Genomic DNA, 24,770 nt, shown 5'->3' with positions numbered 1-24,770 from the left:
TGCCAGGCCCCTCCAGGGGTTCTTCCCAACCCAGGGATCAAACCCTCATCTCTTATGTCTCCTGCATTGGCAGGCGGGTTCTTTACCACTGGGGCCACTGGGAAATCCAATATTTCCTTTATCTTGTAATATATGTCCCTGTTCACATATTTAATGTTTACACCCAAAATCCAGCCTCTTCCTCCAGTTACAGCCTCTGTAACATTGCTTTTCTCCTGCTGCTGCTGACTTCCCCACCGCAGCCGCCCTCTACTCTTCTGCCCGCATGCAACTGCCTTCTTTCCAGCTAGTTTACGATGTTTTGTTTTGTTTTGGTGAATTAGCTTTCTGCCGTGCCATTTGCTATGAAATCCAAAACTCCTTCTGAGAAAACCTACACCCATCCCAACCCAGCCCTCTTGGAAAGAATTGATGGTGGGATGACCCTATGTGTACACCCTCTCCCCAACACCCGCAGAGCTCCAGGGAAGGATGAGAAAGGGAGCTGCTGTCAAGATAGACGGAAGCTGACTTCGGGGATCATGCTTTGGTGTCTGGCAAACACTCGAGAGGTTTCCTTACCAGGAGCCTTCCTGCCAGCTGAGCCTGTGTTTCTGCAGCTGAAGCCGGTGCTGCAGGTGGTCCTTTTGTCAGGGACAGGGGCTCTGAGGACCTGCCTGGCCATTGGAGGATTTGGAGCATGTAATAGGATTTTTGCTGGTGGTGTTCAGTCGTTAAGTTGTGTCTGACTCTTTGCGACCCCCTGGATTGCAAGACACACCAGGCCTCCCTGTCCCTCACTATCTCCCGGAGTTTGCCCAAGTTCATGTCCACTGAACCAGTGATGCCATCCAACCATCTCATCCTCTGCCGCCTTCTGTCTCCTTTTGCCTTCAATCTTTCCCAGCGTCAGAGTCTTTTCCATTGAGTCAGCTCTAATAGGATTGGCACATGTTTAATAAAGTTGACAGGTTGGATTTGCAGAAGTGAAAACACCTTTTCCCCCAGGTCCAGTTAGAAACAGCCAAAGGAGACATAAATTTCAGGACTGTGTGAAATGGTCTGACACAGACATGATAGTTTTATACCTGATGCCAAGATCTGAAACCAAAGTTTTCCATTTTGGAAACCAATACTCTTTCCCCAAAAGGTTAATGATAATCCTGTGTGATGTAGAAGCAAAAGCAATTGTTTAGTATGAAAGGTTAGTAACTTTTATAGATCCAATCCACACACACACACACACACAAACATTCTTAACTTAAAAGAGCATTTCTTTTTGTGGAAAATGTGGAAAGTGCAAGAAAATACAGAGAATACAACCACCCGCAATCTTGCGACTCGGAAATGAGTGTTTACACTTCTTTGTGTTTCCTTCAGCTTTGTCCACGTGCAGACATACACACTTTTACCAGATTTACAGTTTACCATATGGGCGGTTTCACAGCCTACATTTATTTTTCATTGTGAATCATGAGCATTCTCCCATGTTATCAAATATTTTCTCACTATGACATTTCTGTGTTTTTAATTTATGATATTTTTAATTGGAGGATAATTGCTTTACGACGCCGTGTTGGTTTTTGCTCTACATCAGCGTGAGTCAGCATAGGTGTCCGTGTGTCCCCTCCCTCACGAGCCTGCCTCCCACCTCCCTCCCGGCCACCCTGCAGGCTGTCACCGAGCACCGTTCTGAGCTCCCTGGGTCACACGGCCTGTTCCCACCGCTGTGCGTCTTGCATATGGTGATGCATGCCTTTCAGTGCTGCTCTCTCGGGCCGGCCCAGCCTCTCCTTCCCCCGCTGTGTCCACGGTCTGTCCTCTGTGTCTGCGTCTCCACTGCTGCTCTACGGATGGGTTCATCAGGACCGTCTTTCTCAGTTCAGTTCAGTCACCCAGGCGTGTCCAACACTGTGCAACCTCATGGACTGCAGGCCTCCCTGTCCTTCACCAACTCCCGGAGCTTGCTCAAACTCATGCCCATCAAGTCAGAGAGGCCATCCAACCATCTCATCCTCTGTTGTCCCCTTCTCCTGCCTTCAGTCTTTCCCAGTGTCAGGGTCTTTCAAATGAGTCAGTTCTTCGCATCAGTTGGCCAAATGCAGCCTCAGCATCAATCCTTCCAATGAATATTCAGGACTGATCTCCTTTAAGATGGACTGGTTGGATCTCCTTGCAGTCCAAGGGACTCTCAAGAGTCTTCTCCAACACCACAGTTCAAAAGCATCAATTCTTCAGTGCTCATCTTTCTTTATAGTCCAACTCTCACATCCATACATGACCACTGGAAAAGCCATAGGTTTGACTAGACGGACCTTGTTGGCAAAGTAATGTCTCTGCTTTCTAGAGACATCTAGATTCCATATATATGTGTTAATACATGACACTTGATTTTCTCTTTCTGACTTTTAATGACTGCGTAAATACTTCATGCCATAGCTGTCCTGTATTTCCTTATTCTGCCTGCCATGGGACTTTAAAATGTTTTTGTCTTTGCTGTCATAGATGGTGTGCAGTGACTAGTCTCTAACAATGCATTAGTTAATTCGTTCACCATTTAAGCACTTTTGAAATGGGGAAGCTTTTCCACTTAATTGGGATTTAGTGATAGATTCCTTGCAATTATACAATATAAGTGACAAATAGACTCAAGCAATTAGATCTGATAGACAGAGTGCCTGAAGAACAGAGGTTCTTGACATTGTACAGGAGGCAGTGACCAAGGCCATCCCCAAGGAAAAGAAATGCAAAAAGGCAAAATGGTTGTCTGAGGAGGCCTTACATATAGCTGTGAAAAGAAGAGAAGCAAAAAGCAAAGGAGAAAAGGAAAGATATTCCCATTTGAATGCAGAATTCCAAAGAATAGCCAGGAGAGATAAGAAAGCCTTCCTCAGTGATCAGTGCAAAGAAACAGAGGAAAACAATAGAATGGGAAAGACTAGAGATCTCTTCAAGAAAATTAGAGATACCAAGGGAACATTACATGCCAAGATGGGTACAATAAAGGACAGAAATGGTATGGACCTAACAGAAGCAGAAGATATTAAGAAGAGGCGGCAAGTATACACAGAACAGAAGAAGAAGAAAGATCTTCAGGACCCAGATAATCACGATGGTGTGATCACTCACCTAGAGCCAGACATCCTGGAATGTGAAGTCAAGTGGGCCTTAGGAAGCATCACTACGAACAAAGCTAGTGGAGGTGATGGAATTCCAGTTGAGCTATTTCAAATCCTGAAAGATGATGCTGTGAAAGTGCTGCACTCAATATGCCAGCAAATTTGGAAAACTCAGCAATGGCCACAGGACTGGAAAATGTCAGTTTTCATTCCAGTCCCAAAGAAGGGCAAGGTCAAAGAATGCTCAAACTACTGCACAATTGCACTCATCTCACACGCTAGCAAAGGAATGCTCAAAATTCTCCAAGCCAAGCTTCAACAGTCTGTGAACTGTGAACTTCCAGATGTTAAAGCTGGATTTAGAAAAGACAGAGGAATCAGGTATCAAATTGCCAATATGCTTTGGATCATTGAAAAAGCAAGAGAGTTCCAGAAAAATATCGACTTCTGCTTTATTGACTGTGCCAAAGCCTTTGACTGTGTGGATCACAACAAACTATGGAAAATTCTTCAAGAGATGGGAATACCAGACCACCTTACCTGTCTCCTGAGAAATCTATATGCAGGTCAAGAAGCAACAGTTAGAACTGGACATGGAACAACAGACTGGTTCCAAATTGGGAAAGGAGTATGTCAAGGCTGTATATTGTCACCCTGCTTATTTATCTTATATGCAGAGTACATCATGAGAAATGCTGGGCTGGATGAAGCACAAACTGGAATCAAGATTGCCAGAAGAAATATCAATAACCTCAGATATGCAGATAACACCACCCTTATGGCAGAGAGTGAAGAGGAACTAAAAAGCCTCTTGATGAAAGTGAAAGAGGAGAATAAAAAGTTGGCTTAAAATTCAACATTCAGAAAACTGAGATCATGGTATCTGGTCCCATCACTTCATGGGAAATAGATGGGGAAACAGTGGAAACAGTGATAGACTTTATTTTTTTGGGCTCCAAAATCACTGCAGATGGTGACTGCAGCCATGAAATTAAAAGACACTGACTCCTTAGAAGAAAAGTTATAACCAACCTAGATAGCATAATAAAAAGCAGAGACATTACTTTGCCAACAAAGGTCCGTCTAGTCAAAGCTATGGTTTCTCCAGTAGTCATATTTGGATGTGAGAGTTGGACTATAAAGAAAGCTGAGCAACAAATAATTGATACTTTTAAACTCTAGTATTGGAGAAGACTCTTGAGAGTCCCTTGGACAGCAAGGAGATCTGACCAGTCCATTCTAAAGGAAATTGTCCTGAATATTCATTGGAAGGACTGATGTTGAAGCTGAAACTCCAATACTTTGGCCACCTGATGTGAAGAGCTGACTCATTGGAAAAGACCCTGATGCTGGGAAAGATTGAAAGTGGGAGAAGGGGATGACAGAGGATGAGATGGCATCACTGACTCAATGGACATGAGTTTGAGTAAACCCCGGGAGTTGGTGATGGACAGGGAGGCCTGGCGTGCTGCAGTCCATTGGGTCGCAAAAAGTCAGACACGACTGAACTGAACTGAACTGATAGAGGGAGATCCACTGATTCTTCATCGCAGCACTGTTTATAATTGCCAGGACATGGAAGCAACCTAGATGCCCATCAGCAGATGAATGGATAAGGAAGCTATGGTACATATACACAATGGAATATTACACAGCCATTAATAAGAATTCACTGGAATCAGTTCTAATGAGATGGATGAAACTGGAGCCCATTATACAGAGTGAAGTAAGCCAGAAAGATAAAGACCAATACAGTATACTAACGCATATATATGGAATTTAAAAAGATGGTAACGATAACCCTATATGCAAAACAGAAAAAGAGACACAGATGTACAGAACAGATTTTGCGACTCTGTGGGAGAAGGCGAGGGTGGGATGTTCTGAGAGAATAGCATTGAAAAAGTATACTGTCAAGGGTGAAACAGATCACCAGCCGAGGTTGGATGCATGAAACAAGTGCTCAGGGCTGGTGCACTGGGAAGACCCAGAGGGATGGGGTGGGGAGGGAAGCGGGAGGGGGGATCAGGATGGGGAACACGTGTAAATCCATGGCTGATTCATGTCAATGTATGGCAGAAATCACTACAATATTGTAAAGTAATTAGCCTCCAACTAATAAAAATAAATGAAATAAAAATAAAAACAAAAACTGGAAAAAAAAAACTTTGTATTTTGTATTGGAATATAGCTGATTAACAATGTTGGAATAGTTTCAGGTGGATAGCAAAGGGACTCAGCCATATATATACATGTACCCTATCTCCCCAAAGTCCTCTCTGATTCTTAAAAAAGATTAAAGCTTATCACCTACTCGGTAAGTGATGAAGTAAACAACCAATAATAATGTCTCGATATTACCACAATGAGGGATTTCCATGGTGGCTCAGCAGTAGAGAATCTGCCTGCAACAGGAGACAAGAGTTAGATCCCCGGATCGGGAAGAACCTCTGGAGGAGGACATGGCAACCCACTCTCTATTCTTGCCTGGAGAATCTCATAAACAGAAAAGCCTGGTGGGCTACAGTGCATAGGGTCGCAAAGAAGTGGGACTTGACCAAAGCAGCTGAGCACACATGTTATCACAGAGAGTGGGTACTGAGTTCTTAACTGGAAAGGGAAATAGCTCCAAGAATGTCTGCATTCTGGGAGTTCCTGGAGATCCAGTGGTTAAAACTCTGCACTTCCAATGCCGGGGGCATGGGTTCGATCCTTGGTCAGCCAGGGAACTAAGATCCCACATACTGTGCAGTATGCCCCCCAAAAAAGGCATGAAAAAAAAAAGAAGTCTGCATTCTGAAGATACAGGCAAACTGTATAGCCTTCATAAATGATTTAGAAGAACGAGGTGAAGACATGTTATTGGAGGAATTTGTTCTGTGAACTAGAGGGCCATCTTCCTGGTGGCCTGGTGGGGGCAGAGTCTCTTCTCTGTGTGGACCTCAGACCAAGACCACCCCGGTACAAATGAGGCCAGTCCACTGTCTCAGGAGAATACATGCAGTTGAGAAGAAGGCTCAAGTGAAAGGACGAAAAGAGTTCCAAGCCCAAATAGAACATTCACTTTTCTTTCCTAAGATGGCCCAGCAGGTACATGGAAACTCCAAAGCATCAGCAAGAGATGCAGACAGAAATACACAGACACGACTTGCGTGCAGGCAGTATCATTGTAAAGTCTAATAAACCCAGAGAGCTCAGTCCCTTTCTCCCAGGAGATCCCGCTTAGCCCTGCTGGGTGGGCTGCTCAGAACAGAACAGGAAGAAGGCTGAGGAGCATTTATGGAAACAGCCAGGAGCCCAGAAGGTGGCCGGAAGCGGTTTGTTCTGGGGCCTCTGGAAGATGGTAGGGAAACATGGGGCGCCTTCTTCTCTGAGGCTGCTTCCGTTCCTGCTGGCACGTCACTGGGATCAGTGACTCTGAAAACGCTGGGCGACGGTTTCACCAGGGGGTGAGCATCCTCTCTTGCTAGTTCTCTGTGTTTCTTAGGAGCCGTAGGGCTTCCTCGACGTTTGTTGTTGTTATTTTTTTTTATCTTTGGCTGTACTGGCTCTTCGTTGCTGTGTGCAGACTTTCTCTAGTTGCGGCGAGCAAGGGCTCCTCTCTGTTTGCAGTACGGTGGCTTCTCTTGATGTGGAACTCTTGGCCTGCGGGCTTCGGTATTTGCGGCCCGGGGGCTCAGTAGTTGCAGCCCCCAGACTCTGGAGCACAAGCTCAGTAGTCGTGGCCCGCAGGCTCCGTTACCCCACCGCAGGTGGGATCCTCCCGGACCAGGGATCGAACGTGGGTCCTCGCCTGCATGGCGAGGCGGATCCTTAACCCCTGGACCACAGGGGAAGCCTCATTGTTGTTTTTAGAATATTAAACGTCCTGCAGTGATTTCTGCAGTCTTGATCTCTGCTCACCACAGGGACCAGGAGAAAGGGAAGTATGAGATGCTCACCGCCTCTGACACTGGTCTCGCTCAAGGATCTCCTGCTCGGTGCTTCCTGGGATCTCAAGAGGATTCTAGAGCTCTGTGCAGGGCGGTCAGCCTCTCTCTCTCCACACGCACTGCTCATCTCCAGACCTCATCCATCACAGTGCCACATGACTCACTAGATACCGTGGCGTTTCTTTGAGGAAATGTGCAGGAAAAGGACAAAGAAGAAAAGTAGGTGGAAAGAACTAAAAAAGGGAAGGCGGGGCAGAACAGACCGCCACAGGAAGAGTTCTTCCAGGTTTCCATCACTTTCTGTGGCTGCCAGCGCTTGTAAGGCCACAGCCAGAAGAGCAAGGGCTGTCAACCACCACACCCGTCCCTGCTGACTTGAGTTGGCCAAACTGCCTTCACCAAAGGTGTACGTCGTCATACAAATGTGCCCAAATCATGGAAGCTTTCCCCAAAATAAGTTTATCATGGAATTCCAGGCAAAAACAAAAAAACTTAGTTGCTAATCTGCAGCTGCAATCCTGGAGGACTTCCTGGAGGGGGCTGTAAAGGTCAGACTTGGAAGTTTCAGACGACCCGCCAGCAAGTGAGTCCTTCAGCCTCACTAGCCCTTCTTGCTCTGAAAGAGGCTCCTCCTTCCTACCCCCACCCCTGCACCCCACCCTGTTGAGGGCCTGACAGGTGAGAATCATGCCCCCAGCCATGAGTTCACGGCCAAATGCAGCACCCCCTCCCTCCTTCCCAGCCTGCCCACCCCGCCCAGAGGGACACGCGGCCACCCTGCAATCCCGGGCGCCAGACATCCTGTCTGTCGCTACCTGGAACCGGGCATCATAACCAGACCTTCAGGAAGGCCACGCACCTCCTGCTTGTGGCTTTAAACCTGACTCAGGGTCTCACAAAATTTCAGAACTTCTGCCCGCCAACCCCTGCATCGCCCTCCTCCGTGTCTTCCCGATTCAGGCAGAGCAGATGTTGAGCTGGGGAGGAAAGCTTCCATCCACCCCTGCTGATGGGCCTTCACATTTTACGTTCTCTCTAGAAAGACTCACAGCCTCTGTACACTTAATAGGTTTTGTTTGTCATTGTTATTTTAAGATTTCTGTTCCTTTTTTTTTCTCCCCTAGAAAATCCTCTAAGCCTCAGCTTTTCCAGCCCTGAAACTGCCCTTGTAGGAGAGATTTGTGGCCGTGATGCTCAGCATCGCCATCATTTTTATTGTTAGGTCAGCTTCCCTGTGGGATCTCAGAGAGCCTTTCTTTGTCTGGCCAGTTTCCAAACTGTTCAGTGTATGTTCATAAGCTGCTTATGTTCATGAGACTTTCAGAATCTGCACAGTTTCTTTCCATGCCAGCTTTGAGAAAGAGGACTTGAAGCTAGGGCAGAGGTCTGCAAGTATGACCTGTGTAAAGCCCCCACACCTGTGCACGTGCAATTCCCTGCTTCTGTCACCACATGTATACACACGCGGACACACGTGTGCACAAGTATGGCATGTTGCGCCACTGTAAGCTTGGGTGTGACTCCTGGACATTTTACATACCAATCCTCAGGCTGGTCCCCTTGGTCAGAACAGAAATGACTATTGGCCTGCTACTGGGAGTAACTGTTGACCCGGTCTCCTACATAAATGACTTTAGTCAACAGGTCAGATGTGGCCAGGTGCACCATTCATTCAGTTCAGTTCAGTCGCTCATTTGTGTCCAACTCTGCGACCCCATGAACGGCAGCACACCAGGCCTCCCTGTCCATCACCAACTCCCGGAGTCCACCCAAATCCATGTCCATTGAGTCAGTGATGCCATCCAACCATCTCATCCTCTGTTGTCCTCTTCTCCTCCTGCCCTCAATCTTTCCCAGCACCATTCATTAAAAACTTTAAATAGTTAGATTTTTTTTTTAATTGATAATTCAGTTTTCCTCCATCTATCATGTCATGCTTTGGGCCTGCAGTGCAAATTCTACCTTGTTTAAGCCCAGCTGAATTCCCACTTCTTGGGATCAGCCCAAGTTAACGACCATCTTTTTCTTATTCCCACAGAATTTATCATTGTCTCAAACATTCTGAACAACCCAGATATGATAGGCTCCTCAACTCAGGTGTAAGTGCTTTAAGGGCCTATAATATGTAGGTATGCGTTCCAGAACCTAACATAGTGATGAGCCTAGTACATAGGCACATCTGTAATATAATACATTTATAACACTTATTGATTGATGGACATGATTCAGACAGCTCTGTGAATCTCTTTGGCGTGATTAGGTGATTCCTTCTATATATGATCTGCAGCTGATCTCAGAGATTAAGCACATTTTGCTGCAGTTCAGTGTAAGATGTGTACAGAAGTCTTGCCCGGTGAAAGGTAGAATTGAAATAGTAGGGATCGCTCATCCAGCTTTCTTATTTTACAGATTTGATTTGGTGTAAGTTTTCTTGCCTGATGGTTAGCGCCTCTGTGAATTTTATATTCCCTAAGGCAGTGCTACTCAAACTTTAGTAAGCAACAGAATCAAAAGGAGGGCTTCTTAAAGCACAGGTTGGTGGGCCCCCCTTAGAGTTAGAGTTTGGGAAGGTTTGGGCTGAGGTCTGAGAACTTGCACTTGAATAAGCTCCCGGTGCCATCAATCTACAGACCACGCTTTGGGTAACTACTGCCTACTGTCCAGTCCAGATTAAGTGCTTCTATGGGCTTCCACAGCCCCTAAGGCCAGCACTTGTCATAGTTACATCACACTGTATTTTAATATATTTTACGTGCCTGTCCATCCTCTAGACTCAGGAAACACCGTTAGCCATCTTTGAATCTGATCTAGCACAAAACCAACCATATAGTAGATGCTCAATCATATTTGATGGATAAGAGAGTGGTGGAGGTTCAGTGAATTGGATTATACTCAACTGAGGTGTCCAGAGACTTAGGTCTAAAGGTTGAACTTTGCTGTGATTCAACGCCAGAAGGAAAATATACAGCTGAGAGTCACCAGATTCTGGTTTATAAGAAGTCACAGCCGTTCGGAGACTACACACAGGATAGGTAGACTCACGGCCAGCCGCTCCTGTGTCCACCCAAGTCCACATGATGGGCAGGGTAGTGTCCGAGACACGGTGCTGGGCGCTGGGAGCGCGCGTGACTGCAGCCCAGTCACCGTCCTCAGGGAGCCCATGGCCCATTGTGGAGACAGCAGATGCTGGAAAGGGGAACCCCAAACCCGGGCTTCAGTCCTCTCAGCAGGGAAGGGCCTTGGGCTGGGATTAATAGACTTGAGCAAAGTCCAGAGGTTATGATTCTCTGAGAAGTAACTTGCACAAAGGGCGGTATAGACTAATAGCTTGACAGGCTGACTCCCTGGAGCTCGGTCTTACAGCCACCACTTTATGTGAGCTTAGGAAACTAATTCACTAATTTGTGCCTCGATTTTATCATCTGTAAAGCAGAGAGGATAGCAGGACTGGGTCCTGGTAGCTACCAAGCGCTTGGCAAGGGCTAACTATTAGTATTATCATCAGTGCCATTATTTTTCTAATTCAGAGGATTCCAAATTCTACATCCATCACGCACCATGCATCAGCAATCCAGACCACTTCATTCTTGGAGTATTTCTCAGAGCTGGTGTATGCCGGGAGGCCCTGAGGAGAGAGAATTGGATTTTGGTGCATGGGGGAGGGGAGACGCTTTAATGTTTATTGAGATCTCACAGTATGGCTGGCAAACCCTGTGGAATTTGATCTTACTTTAATAATAATTAAATGTCTCTCTTTCCCGTTTATCAGATTGCATCCCGTCTATTCTCATGACCTAATTTACCTCTATAAAGGTCAAAAAAAAACTCTGAATTTTAATATTATCATTAGTAACGTAAACTCAGCAGGTGAAAATTATGATAGTGGGTGCTGGTAGCGGAGAAAAATAAGAAATGTCATACTGAGAAATGGACTGGGAAAATAACATGCCAAGAGCGCCATAATACAATTAATCTGTACCAGCAGTAGAGTCAGTATCATACAAGATGAATCAAGCTGACCAATTCTGGATGCACATACATACATTTAGAAGTATTTCGCTTTACTTTCTTCTGTTTGCTGTTCCATTTTTATTGGTTAAGGAGATTTTTCATGTCAGTACTTTTTCAGGCTATGAAGGGTGTGGACTTGCATAGATACAGTAGTAGGGGTTACATTTTTTACGTATTGAAGAGAAATACACAGCTGTTTCTGAGATCAAGGGTATTTTTTTTTTCATTTGGCAACATCTGTAGCAGCATATAGTAAAATAAAATCCTGCAACCTGTGCTTTACTGGATGGAGTTAAAGGAAGACAAGAGAGTTATTTTTCTTTTACATCAGTTTCATTTAATGTGGCTGTCACAAAACTATGCCAAAAGAAAGGCATCTAATCACCAGCTTGAGACCACAGTCTAAGCTTGGTGTGAACTGTGATGGCCGCAATTAAGCTGTGATCCAGGCAGCAGTATGCTCTTAGTATTTAATGGAAAACATCACAAAATTGAAATTACTCTCCCCTGTGAGAGTTCTCTTATTAAAAGTATTTGTGGGATAATCCCATACCTATGGCTGATCCATGTTTATGTTTGACAGAAAACAATAAAATTCTGTAAAGCAACTATCCTTCAATTAAAAAATAGATTAAAAAAAGAATTGAACTATATATATACACACAACTATATATATATGCATTCATGTGTGTATGTATATTATATGATAGTAAATATACGTGTGTATGTATTTGGGAGGAGGGCTATATGTAAAATATTAAAGGTAAGATAACTGTTAATAGTGCTTATAACTGGGTAGTAGAATTCCAGTTATTTTTTAAACTCTATATTCTGTCAATGTTCTATATTAAAAATATGTGTTTATTTATAAATACATATATATCTGTAATGAGAAAGCCAAGAAATGTTTTAAAAATTAAAGTGAACTCGAGAACTGTCTTAAATTTTAAAAAGGAAAAGAAAGAAAAGAGTTATAAGCTTATAATGTGACCTCCCAAAAATGTTAATACTTTAAAACATATTGAAAGCACAAATGACAGATACAAACTCAAAATTAACTTTGTACTGACCGAATCTAAAATAGTAAAGAAATTATTTTTCTTTAAAATGATGCCAGAACAAATGCATTTAGGGACCAAAGGATGTAAAATACCCAAAGCAACTGCGTTGTTTTTTTTTCTCTTCTCATTAAACTTCCAGTCTAGGACAGGGCTTTGAGCAAACTCTGGGAGATAGTGAAGCGCAGAGAAGCCTGGCGAGCTGCAGTTCACGGGGTCACAAAGAGTCAGACACAACTTAGCAACTGAACACCAGCAGACTCCTGGTAAATCACCCCTGGCCAGCGGTACTGACCTGATCCTATGACTGCCAGTCAATTTCACCTACAAAATATATTCCTCTCTATGTAATAACAGACTTGCTTGATTTAACTCAACAAAGATTACCAAGTCTACTATTTATTCTTTTAAAAAAAAATATTGATTGCAGATTTTAGCTGTCTGCAGAGGACCGTGTAGCCCCGGAGGACACTGTGCCCGTGTAGAGAGATGACTGCAGGTGGCACGGTCGCGTGAAGTCCTGGCAGAGACACCGGAGGATGGCGGGGATGCAGCAGGTGGCAGCTGTCACCTGTGGGAGGCGGAGACGGAGGGTGGGCTGGAGAGCCGCTCCCGGCCCAGATGCTGTCCTGAGCTCAGGACCTCTACTTTCAGCTACCTTTCCAGGATTTAGACAGTAGTACAGAGTTAATTTTGAGTATTTATTATGAGTGCTTTCATTGTGTGTTTAAGTATTAACTTTCCAGCTACCTCCAGTATTTCTCAACTACTGGAGCCAGTCCTTCTCATTCTTTGTGACCTCTGATTCTAGTATCATTCTGCTAGTTGCCCAGACTTTCTGCTTCACACACACACAATCTGTTCATCCTTTTTTTTTTTTTTTTTGTCATTTTTTTTTTCTTTTGTATTTTCTTGGCCAGGCATGGCAGGTGGGATGTTAGTTCCCCAACCAGAGATTGAACCCATATCCCTTCCACTGGAAGCACAGAGTCTTAACCACTGGAACACGAGGGAAGTCCCCATTCTTCCTGTAGAATGGCCTCTGTATCCCCCGCTTTTCTGTCTTGTCCCATCACCTCAACTTGCCCGGAGTGTGTCTGGGGCTCCCCCGTGTTCCCCCACCCGAGCCTCTCCCCTCTCTTGGCCAGTCCCATCCACGGCCCTCCCTTGGTCTTTGGAGCACGCCCTGACCCCAGCTTTCCCCCACACACATCTTCCAAACCAGGAGGGCATGCGTGCAGTGTCTTCCTCCTCCTCACTGGCCCCAGTGTGCTGCCTTTGAAGCCCTTCCCTGTTGCATGGACCGTGGTTACAAGTCACTTGTCCTAATAGCAATAGAGAGCCAGGCCCGTGCCTGCTAACCCTGCTCCCGAGCCAGCGGGGGGAACCCGGGACCACGGCTCTCTGCCCTGCTCCCCTCTGCATTCGCAGTGGCCCCCGAGCCACCACTCATCGGCCAGCCTAGAGCCCCTGCTGACTCCCCGGTGGGCCAGGACTGATGGCAGAGGGGATGGGGGCCCAGGACTCAACAGGCATTCTGCAATTGACAAGGGCCAGAGGTGCAACCCAGTACCGTGGTTAAGACTCTAGAGGAAGACAGCATGGGTTCACATCCAGTCTGCTCCTTACTGGTTGTGTGGTCTAACACAAGTCCTCAGCCGCTCCAGTCCTCGTTTGCCTCATCTGTAAAATGACAGTGTGGCAGTACTGACCTCCGAGGGCTCAGTCTTCCTGAGGAGGATTGCATGAGTTCCTGTCTGTAAAGTTCTTCATTAAATTATTTATTTCTGTATCTGGCTATGCTGGGTCTTAGTCGTGGCACACGGGATCTCCTGTCTTCACTGCGGTTGTGGGATCGTTCTAGTTATGGCATGTGGGATCTAGTTCCCCGGCCAGGCATTAAACCTGGGAGTGCAGAGTCTTAGCCACTGGACCACCAGGGAAGTCCCCATGAGGTTCTTATAATACTGCCTACACAGAGTAAGCACTGTCTGTGTTTATTAAATAAATATCACTAGAATGATCTAGAAAGAAAGCCACCGGGAGAAATGCTTTATCTCAAGTAACTAAACTACCTTGAGTTTTCTCTTTCTTAACCAGTCAGTACAGTTCAGTTCAGTCACTCAGTCGTGTCTGACTCTTTGCGACCCCATGGACTGCAGCACGCCAGGTCTTCCTGTCCATCACCAACTCCCGGAGTCCACCCAAACTCATTGAGTCGGTGATGCCATCCAACCATCTCATCCTCTGTCATCCCCTTCTCCTCCTGCCTTCAATCTTTCCCAGCGTCAGGGTCTTTTCAGATGAGTCAGCTCTTCACATCAGGTGGCCAAAGGACTGGAGTTTCAGCTGATTTCTTAATCAGTTCTCACCAGTTTTAATCTTTGCAATTGGAAATCTTAGAAAATATTTTAGGTGTCTTAGGACATGATGCATGCCCTCTGGGTCTAAGTCCGGCCATTGAAACCCAGTGAGGTGGAACATCCCGGCACAGAAAATGAACTGGTGCTGCGATGAATCCCTGCCTCTTGGCTGAGGGAAGGAGCCACACATCTGCTCTCAGATGGTCTCTCTGAGGCTCCCCTTTGCAGACCCTGGACATCAAAGGCTGCTGAGCAAAGGTGGGTAGGGGGCCCTGACCCTCAGGACTGGTAGTACCAAGCTTCAGCTACTGGTAAGATTAGTGGGGCCTTGGAACTTCTAAGCCACAGAAAATTCCTGCCATCATGTTCACTCTTGGGGATCGGTCCATTCTTACATTCCCTTGAACCATAAGGAATTTTGAAGTGTACTCAGCTACTCATTCTCGACAATCCTTTTCCCATCCGTTTGATTTTTAAATGTTTTTTTTCCCTCCCTCTTATTTTTCTTTTCTCTCTAATTTTCATTGGCATTGAAATCCAGGGTAAGTATATATTGTCAGTACCAAGCTGGCTGTCTTACTCGGATGGAAGCTCCAAGTCAGGGAAAAGGGCACAGGGCAGAGGTGAAATCTGGGGGCAAGAAGAGACTGTAGGGTTCACCTGCTGCAAAGCCCACTTTTAACAAAGAGAAATAATGAAATGAGGGCACACAGCAAGTGAGTGGCACTTAGAACCAGTCTTCTGTGTCTGAATCCACCATTTTCCCACCGTTCTGTGTGTGTGCGCTTAGTCATGGCCAACTCTTTGCAACCCCGTGGACTGTAGCCCACCAGGCTCCTCTGCCCGTGAGATTTTCCAGGCAAGAACACTGGAGTGGGTTGCCATTTCATCCTCCAAGGAATCTTCCCGACCCAGGGATGGAACCTCTGTCTCCTGTGTGCCCTGCATTGGCGGGTAGATTCTTTTACCACTGCGCCACCTGGGGATATCCTTTCACTATTCCAGGCCATTGTTTATGGGTCATACTTCATTTATCAGCCACGGGGTACCTGCTGGATAACCATCTTAGTCACTGGCTCATAAAGAAAAGCAGGAGAAGTATCCATTCTTCCTCCCTGACCGTGGTTCTACTCTTGTGAGAACTAGCTGAAGTTTGCTAGAGACTGGCATGGCACTTGATGGACTGCTTTGGTATTTTGAAAAAGGGTTAAGTAAAGGCTGCTGAAGTAGCTGATTGGCATCTTGATTGTTGTCTGCAGGGCCCCTGACTTCATGGAGTGTGATGTCTGCAATTAAGGCCTAGGCACAAACACAGAACACAGGAGGCAGAGAAGGAACCAGAGTCTTAGTGCATGGTGTTGGCAGTGGGGAGGCCACGCGGTGACTCTTAACCAGGCGAGTCTTGACGACTCTCACTCACCGTGCACTGGTAGCTCTTGGAGGACCACGGGGTGGAGGTCTCCTTATTTCAGATGTGTGTGGCGAGGGCAGGCGGATGCCATTTGCTGTGTTATTCAGTAATCAGCTGCCAACTGGGCTTGCATACAGCTCTTCAGAACGGCAGCTATATGTCCTTGGCGTCTTTTTATTTCTTTCTAAGTCATAGGATAGCAGGATAGTAAGGGTGCCACAGAACATTAAGAAAACAGAAAATACATACAGCTCGAACCCTGCTACAGTCTGTCACTTTTGCTTACATGCTTTTCTGTAATTGTAGCCAGGGTCTTATACAGAATTCTCCCATAGATGGAGTACCCCACGTAGGTGTTATGCACCTGTTCTGTATCCAGTCAGTCTTGAGAATAATAAAAGGAAATAATGGTCTTAATAACAGTGATGGCGCAGTATTCCTAGAAAGTTATAGTCTTCAAAAGCACCATTTCACATATGACATTTGGTCTTCACAGCACCCCGGAGGGATAGGCATACACTGTTCTCCATGGTTTATGTGAAAGACAGTTCAGAGACACCCTGCCTAAAGTTATCCAGTACGTAAATAATGGGGACAGAATCAGAACACAGGTCCCACTTGGCCAGGCTGCCTCATTTGCTGGGATACGTGAGTGCCCTGCAGGAGTTGGCAGTTTTGCAGAAACAAACACAGGTGAATCCTCAGTTTATGCCAAATGTACAGGTGGGCAGCTGCCACACCAAGTGACACAGGAAATGTGTTGAGATAAGGGAAACTTACAAATTGCCTGGAATCAACGCTGCCAAGAGATACGGGATGTGTACTGTGTATAAAAATACATGTAGGAGGTGGTGAAGAAAAGAGAAGAGGGTTTTCTAAAAATGTATCTGGACCTCCCATCTAAAGAAGAGAGGCTGTAAGAACCGGACTGAATCCAAAATGCCGGGCTCAGCCTGGCATTCTTGCACAGGTTATCAGAAAGCATCTGAAGTTTTTTTTGTTTTTTTTAATTTTTGTTTTTATGTGGCTCCGCTGGATCTCAGTTGCAGCATGTGGGATCTAGTTCCCCGACCAGGGATCGAACCCAGCATTTGGAGCACAGAGTCTTAGCCACTAAGCCACCAGGAAAGTCCCCAGGCATCTGAATTTTAAAGTGGAGATTGACAAGATGAAAGTGGCATTTTAGCAAACCGATCTGGTAACACCATAGAAGGTCAGCTTGAAGAGGGAGAAACCAGACGCAGAGACAAAGCAGGAGGTCCCTGCTGTGGTCCAAGTAAGAAATGGCGTGGACTGAGAGTTGAGCCCTGGGAGTGGAGCCGGGAAAGAAGCATGAGAGATTTCACGGATACTTGATAGGATTCTGGCCTGGAAAGGTCTACGGGGGTAGGAGAGGGTGACCCAAGGGTCTGCAAGTGGAAGAGTGATGGTGCTACTAATGAAAGAGAAGAGTTAGAAGAAAACGCAGTCCCGACAGGTGAGGTGAACTGGGCATTTTAGAATTTAGACATTACAGAATTTTAGAAGAAGCACCACATCAGGAGGGATCTGGATGCACACATTTTTAAAATAAGGACATTCCACTCATTCCAAAGGATGCAGTCTTTTCATTTTATTTTATTTTATTTTCATTTTTTTTAATTAGAGGATAATTGTTCTGCATTGTTGTGCTGGTTTTTGCAGTACAGAAATGAGAATCAGCTATCCGTGTACATATATGCCCTCCCTCGGGAGCCTCCCTCCCCCTCCCATCCCAGCCCTCTAGGCCATCAGAGTGCCGGGCTGGGCTCCCGGTGTCGTGGAGCAACTTTCCACTAGTTACCTGTTTTACACGTGGTTGTGTATATTATATGTCGGTGCTACTGTCTCAGTTAATCCTACCCTCTTCCTCTGCTGTGTCTGCATCTCCATTTCTCTTCTGTGAATAGGTGCATCAGTACTGTTTTTCTAGATTCCATATACATGTGTTACTATACAGCATTTGTTTTTCTCTTTCTGATTTACTTCACTCTGTATAACAGGTTCTAGGTTCATCCACCTCACTACAACTGACTCAAAGGCTTTGCTTTTTATGTCTGAGTAATAGTCCATTGTATGTATGTACCACTGCTGCTCTATCCATTCATCTGTCAGTGGACATCTAGATTGCTTCCATGTCCTGGCTATTGTAAATAGTACGGCAGTGAACACTGGGGTACGTGTATCTTTTAGAATTGTGGTTTTCTCAGGGTATATGCCCAGGAGTGGGATTGCTGGATCATACGGTAGTTTTATTCCTAGTTTGTTAAGGCACCTCCACACTGCTCTCCATAGTGGCTGTGCCAATTTAAATTCCCAGCAACAGTGCAACAGGGTTCCCTTTTCTCCACGTCCTCCCTTGCATTTATTGCTTGTAGATTTTTTGATGATGGCCATTCTGACTGGTGTGAGGTGAGAACACTGACTTTTATTCCAGATTAAATAATTAGAGGGGAACATAATAATGTAACTGAAACATATCTTGCTGTCATGTACTGAATCGTTTTATATTTTGTAGTTACTATTATCTACTGAATTTACTTTGCTTTCACTTATTTAAAGAAATGTTAATTACTTCTTATGAATTTTGAACTGTGTTTTCCTCCTAATGGATGTATTCTGTCATATACTGTTACTTTCTTACCCTCTAAAGTCAGTCTGCACATATTTTAAGCTTTTTTGAACCCTTTCTGCACTGTTTTTTAAAAGGCAAATACTTATTAAGTTATTTCAACTGCTATCCTGACCCCCACCCCCGACACACACTCCTCCTCAGAGTTTTACCAGATGGTTAAGTGCAGAGAGTATTCTGGGGGTAAGAATTTCGCCTTAAAAAATGCCTCTTTTTTCTATTCTGAAATCATGTTATTTTGCATAGAATATGCATTTACATTAATTTTTCAGACAATAATGGACTTTATAAAGAATAATAAAAAATTTTTTAATAAAAATGAGGATATCCCTTTAAATGAAGCTTTAAATAGAAGTCCTATATTATAAAACAGAATAAAGAAGTAATAGACTGGGAATTCTAGAGATCTGCTCCTAGTTAATTTCGAGCTGATGGGGCTTCCATGATGCATATATTCAGAGATGATGGACCCTCTCCAGCACCCTCATTTTTAGACTATTGATCCAAGGCTTGAAGATGTTGCTTTCCTTACCCAAGGTCAACTCACTGTTTGTGGAAGAGCCAGGACTGAAACATAAGCAGGTAGTGTGCCTTCTACCACCTCACAACCAGCTCTCCTTTTTGAATTTATTTATTTTTATTTGTTTATTTGGTTGCTCCGGGTCTTTGTTGCGGCACCCAGACTTTCTTTAGTTGTGGCAAGTGGGGGCTCCTCTTCCTTGCAGGGCAGGGGCTTCTCACTGCGGTGGCTCCTCTTGCGGAGCAGGGCTCTAGGTGTGCGGGCTTTCTGAGTTGCTGCACGTGGGCTCAGCAGTTGCGGTGTGCGGCTCTCAGGGCACACAGGCTCAGTCGTTGGGGCACATGGGCTGAGTTGCTCCACAGCATGTGAAATCTTCCTGGACCCAGGATTCGGGTGGATTCCTATCCACTGTGTCACCAGAGAAGCCCCCCACCTTTCATGTCGAATTTGAAATGGGAAGTGATAAAGCAAGCAAGCCCAGGGGTCAATTGATGATAAGGAACAGAAGTTAAAGCGCGAACTGTGATGATAGATGAACCCAGGAGAATGAAAGAACTCTGATCAAAGGAAATAGAGAAGAAAAAGTGGTGATTGAGCTTTGGCAAAAGTACCGCAGTTAGAGTACAAGAAAGTAACCATTTTATCCATGTGTACTGGGTCGGCAGGGATTAGTTGCTCAGTCGTGTCCAACTGTTTGTGACTCTATGGACTGTAGCCCACCAGGCTTCTCTGTGCATGGAATTCTCCAGGCAAGAATACTGGACTGGGTTGCCATTCCCTTCTCCAGGGGATGTTCCCGACCCAGGGATTGAACCCAGGTCTCCCACATTGCAGACAGATTTTTTACCATCTGAGCCACCAGGGAAGCCCCTGGGCCAACAGAGGGAATGAAAAAGCCAATGAAGATGAAATTAAAAATTAGGAAGAAAAAGACCAGGACTTCTTACGTAACAGAAGCAAGTGAGGCAGAGTGTTTAAGAAGGGATGAGTGAGTGATGTCAAATATCACATGGTACAAAGACTGAGAAATATATAAGCAGTTCAATGGATACTTTGATTCCAGGTGGTGAGGCAGTAGCCACAGTGGGTATACACCATGTATTTGAGAAACTTTGTGGTAGAAAGAAATTAGCATGAAAGTTAAGGAGGTCACAAGAATAATGAAATGAAAGGAGTAACAGGAGGATTTTATAAGGCTAAAGAAGTCATGTACTTGGTTCTTAGGGGCTTGGTAGGTGGAGGAGAACAAAAACAAAACAGCAAAGCATGATCCTAGCTCAGTAAATTATTGAAAAAGAGCTTCTCTAAATGGGTAAATTACTTTGACCATCTCTTAAAGTAATTGACAAGGATTCTTAAAGGAGAAATGTCTGCCTTTGAGTAGCTAACCTTTCAGAAGTCTGAAAAAGTCCTCCATGATATCTGTAGTTTCCAGTTATTGAAAACCTCTTCTTCCAGCCCTTTGATGATTCCCTGTAAGTGTCACAGAAATTAGAGTTAAAAGGTAGACGGCGAAAAGATTTATTAGATAATCTTACTCATTCTCCTGCCAAGTGCAGGATTGTTACTTATTGTTCATTTTCTAGTCTGGAGTGCTTTTTGACTGTGCCAAGTGAATGGTGTTCTTGCCACTGCCCTTGGAATACTATTTCATAATCCTATTGATCTCACTGTGAAGAAACTCTTGATCCCCATCCTAATGTTTCCTTCCTAGTATATACTCTGTACACCATTAGCAATTTGTCCTTGATAACCTCTCTTACTTCCTAACCCAATCTGCACTTACTGTATCCAGTTTTCACTCTCTTAAGCACCTGGAACACCTTCACTAGTAGACCTGTAATTCTTAAGGGCAAATTACATCTGTCAGGATAAGGAATTTGTATGGGATAAAAGATACAAATTCTATTTTCCACTTCATGGCAAATAGGGAAACAATGGAAACAGTGAGAGACTATTTTCTTGGGCTCCAAAATCACTGCAGACAGTGACTGCAGCCATGAAATTGAAAGACACCTGCTCCTTGGAAGAAAAGCTATGACAAACCTAGACAGTGTATTAAAAAGCAGAGACGTTACTTTGCCAACAAAGGTCTGTATAGTCAAAGCTATGGTTTTTCCAGTAGTCATGTATGGATGTGAGAGTTGAACCATAAAGAAGGCTGAGTGCCAAAGAATTTATATTTTTGAACTGTGGCATTGGAGAAGACCTTTGAGAGTCCCTTGGACTGCAGGGAGATCAAACCAGTCCATCCTAAAGGAAATCAGTCCTGAATATGCATTGGAGGAACTGATGCTGAGGCTGAAGCTCCAATACTTTGGCCACCTAATGCTAAGAGCTGACTCATTGGAAAAGACCCTGATGCTGGAGAAGACTGAAGGTGGGAGGAGAAGGGAATGACAGAGGATGAGATGGCTGGATGGCAGCACCGACTCAATGGACATGGGTTTGAGCAAGCTCCGGGAGCTGGTGAAGGGCAGGGAAGCCTGGCATGCTGCAGTCCATGGGGTCGCAAAGAGTCAGGCAGGACTGAACGACTGAACAACAATTTTATGTTTCTGATGGTGAAAGTTCCTTCTATATTCCAGAGATTTGGGGTGGAAATGAACAAGAACAGTTAATTTTTTTAAGAAATGGGCCTACGTCTTTCTAACCTATGATCCTGTGTTGCGGTAGATGTTCCCCAATTACTAAATTGATAAGTTGTAACATCCTAAGTAGAGAATATGAAACTCCTAAAGTCAGAGTAGGATTTAGACTTAAAGCATGGATTTTATACTAAGAGCAGAGCATAGGCTGCAGTTTTCAGTCTGAAGAAATACCTCCACAGAAAGGTGATCCCAGGACTTTCAGTTTTCCAACCTCATGTATCCTACCCTAAAACAGACATCAAAGCAACAGTCACTGGTGAGGCACATCTGATTCCTTGTTGACTGAGCCACATTTATTGGAGGCTGCTCAAAGTCCCTTCCTTTTATGACTCTGTCTTTGGACATGAGGATAGGTGCCTTAGAGTGCTCTTCATGGGCCTTAGACTGGCCCACCCTTGCCTCTTCTTGCTGGTTTCTGACCTGCTGCCTGCCCTCTGTGGTCCATATTCCCCCAACAACCTGGATGCTCAGCTGTGTGATGCCCCAGGACACCACTCAGCTTTGGCAGTTAATGTGGGTCTGTTATCTGCTAAACTCTGCTCGACGATCTCCTTCAGCCCCAGTCATCATCCAGGCTATTAACAGAACACCCCTTCTCAAAGACACTGTTTCCACTCAGCCCTGAAGTTGATTATTTATATTTCTCTTAAATAACACCGTCATCATCCTGGTTAATGTTGATCCATTCTCTTTCTTGATACGTCTCTTCAGTTCAGTTCAGTCGCTCAGTCGTGTCCCACTCTTTGCAACCCCATGAATCGCAGGACGCCAGGCCTCCCTGTGCATCACCAGCTCCCGAAGTTTACTCAGAATCATGTCCATCGAGTCGGTGATGCCATACAGCCATCTCATCCTCTGTCGTCCCCTTCTCCTCCTGCCCCCAATCCCTCCCAGCATCAGGGTCTTTTCCAATGAGTCAACTCTTCGCATGAGCTGGCCAAAGTATTGGAGTTTCAGCTTCAGCATCAGTCCTTCCAATGAACACCTAGGACTTATCTCCTTTAGGATGGACTGGTTGGATCTCCTTGCAGTCCAAGGGACTCTCAAGACTCTTCTCCAACACCACAGTTCAAAAGCGTCAGTTTTTCGGCGCTCAGCTTTCTTCACAGTCCAACTCTCACATCCATACATGACCACTAGAAAAACCATAGCCTTGACTAGAGGGACCTTTGTTGGCAAAGTAATGTCTCTGCTTTTTAATATGCTATCTAGGTTGGTCATAACTTTCCTTCCAAGGAGTAAGCGACTTTTAATTTCATGGCTGCAGTCACCATCTGCAATGATTTTGGAGCCCGAGAAAATTCTCTCACTGTTTCTACTGTTTCCCCATCTATTTGCCTTGAAGTAATGGGACCAAATACCATGATCTTAGTTTTCTGAATGTTGAGCTTTAAGCCAACATTTTCACTCTCCTCTTTCACTTTCATCAAGAGGCTCTTTAGTTCTTCGCTTTCTGCCATAAGGGTGGTGTCATCTGCATATCTGAGGTTATTGATATTTCTGCCAGAAATCTTGATTCCAGTTTGTGCTTCATCCAGCCCAGCATTTCTCATGATGTACTCTGCATATAAGTTAAATAAGCAGGGTGACAATATACAACCTTGACGAACTCCTTTCCTGATTGGGAACCATTCTGTAGTTTTATGTCCAGTTCTAACTGTTGCTTCCTGACCTGCATACAGGTTTCTCAAGAGGCAGGTCAGGTGGTCTGGTATTCCCATCTCTTTCAGAATTTTCCACAGTTTATTGTGATCCACATAGTCGAAGGCTTTGGCATAGTCAATAAAGCCAGGCTTCAGCAATACGTGAACCATGAACTTCCAGATGTTCAAGCTGGTTTTAGAAAAGTCAGAGGAACCAGAGATCAAATTGCCAACATCCGCTGGATCATTGAAAAAGCAAGAGTTCCAGAAAAACATCTATTTCTGCTTTATTGACTACACCAAAGCCTTCGACTGTGTGGATCACAATAAGCTGTGGAAAATTCTCACATCTCTACTGGCCCTTAAAACGCTTACTTCATCACAGAACGAATTGCCTGTGACTCTTCTTTGTCAAGTGTTCTCATCTCATCTACATAAACCTTTGGGTTTATTGTTTCCAAGTTCTGGATTGTGTTTCTGCTGGGACTGGTTTCCAAGATCCCTTCTGTGCAAGTATAAGAGCACCTGTCATTCTCATGACCTTTTGTGTCTAACTGGTTCCAGACTTGCCCTGGATCATTCTTAATTTGAATGCCTTCAGGTGGGGGTGTGCTCTTTACAGACTGACTCATCATGCTCCTAACAATTTCCTATATTCTTTTATCTGGCCAGCTTTGATAATGTATAAAGGTTAGCTAAATATCTATCCTATAACCAGTTCCAATCCTGGGAACACTGGCCAAACCGTCTAAGTCGTCCTCTGTCCCTCCCTCCTTATCCTCTGTCCTTCTGACAGAATCCATCCTCTAATGGAAACAGTGTCCTTAATTTTTTTTTTAAGGTGACAGTTTGTATTTTTTTTTCATTTTGTTTTGTTTTTTCTGTGCTGTGTCTTCATTGCTGAATGGGCTTTTCTCCAGTTGTGGAGAGCGAGGACTACTTTCTAGTTGCCATGAGCGGGCTTCTCATTGCAGTGACTTCTCTTGTTGTGGAGTGCAGGCTCAGTAGTCGCAACTCCGGGGTTCTAGATCACAGGCTCAATCGTTGTGGCACACAAGCTTAATTGTTCCACAGCATGTGGGTTCCTCCCTGACCAGGGATTGAACCTATGTCTCCTGCATTGGCAGGTGGAATTTTTTCTTTTTTTCCCACTGAGCCACCGGGAAGCCACTATCCTTAATTCTTTATCAGTGGGCTAGCCCATCTTTGTGATGCATCTTTCAGTGAGAAATTGCCCTCCAGCAAGACTCAACTACCCTAATGATTCTGCCATCCTATATATACAGGTCTCCGATCATTAAACTTGATTTTCTATTAAATTATTCCCATTATGAGCCCTAATATCAAGTCTGGGACAGTATGAGTTAAATCTTTTTCTCTTTTTCAATTAAAAAGACCATATAAAAAACTAAAAATAGTGCAGCCTCCTGTAC

General features: G+C 44.8%; 1 protein-coding gene across 2 annotated transcripts in view; it reads left to right on the top strand.

Annotated features, from left to right (window-relative positions):
• ENOX1 (ecto-NOX disulfide-thiol exchanger 1) overlaps nucleotides 1–24,770 on the top strand; it is a 662,946-nt gene that overhangs the window by 602,546 nt on the left and 35,630 nt on the right. The gene's annotated exons all lie outside the window — the stretch shown is intronic.

Source organism: Dama dama, chromosome 30 (assembly GCF_033118175.1).
Source record: "Dama dama isolate Ldn47 chromosome 30, ASM3311817v1, whole genome shotgun sequence".
Lineage (NCBI taxonomy): Eukaryota > Metazoa > Chordata > Mammalia > Artiodactyla > Cervidae > Dama > Dama dama.
This window is presented reverse-complemented; position numbering and strand designations above follow the sequence as displayed.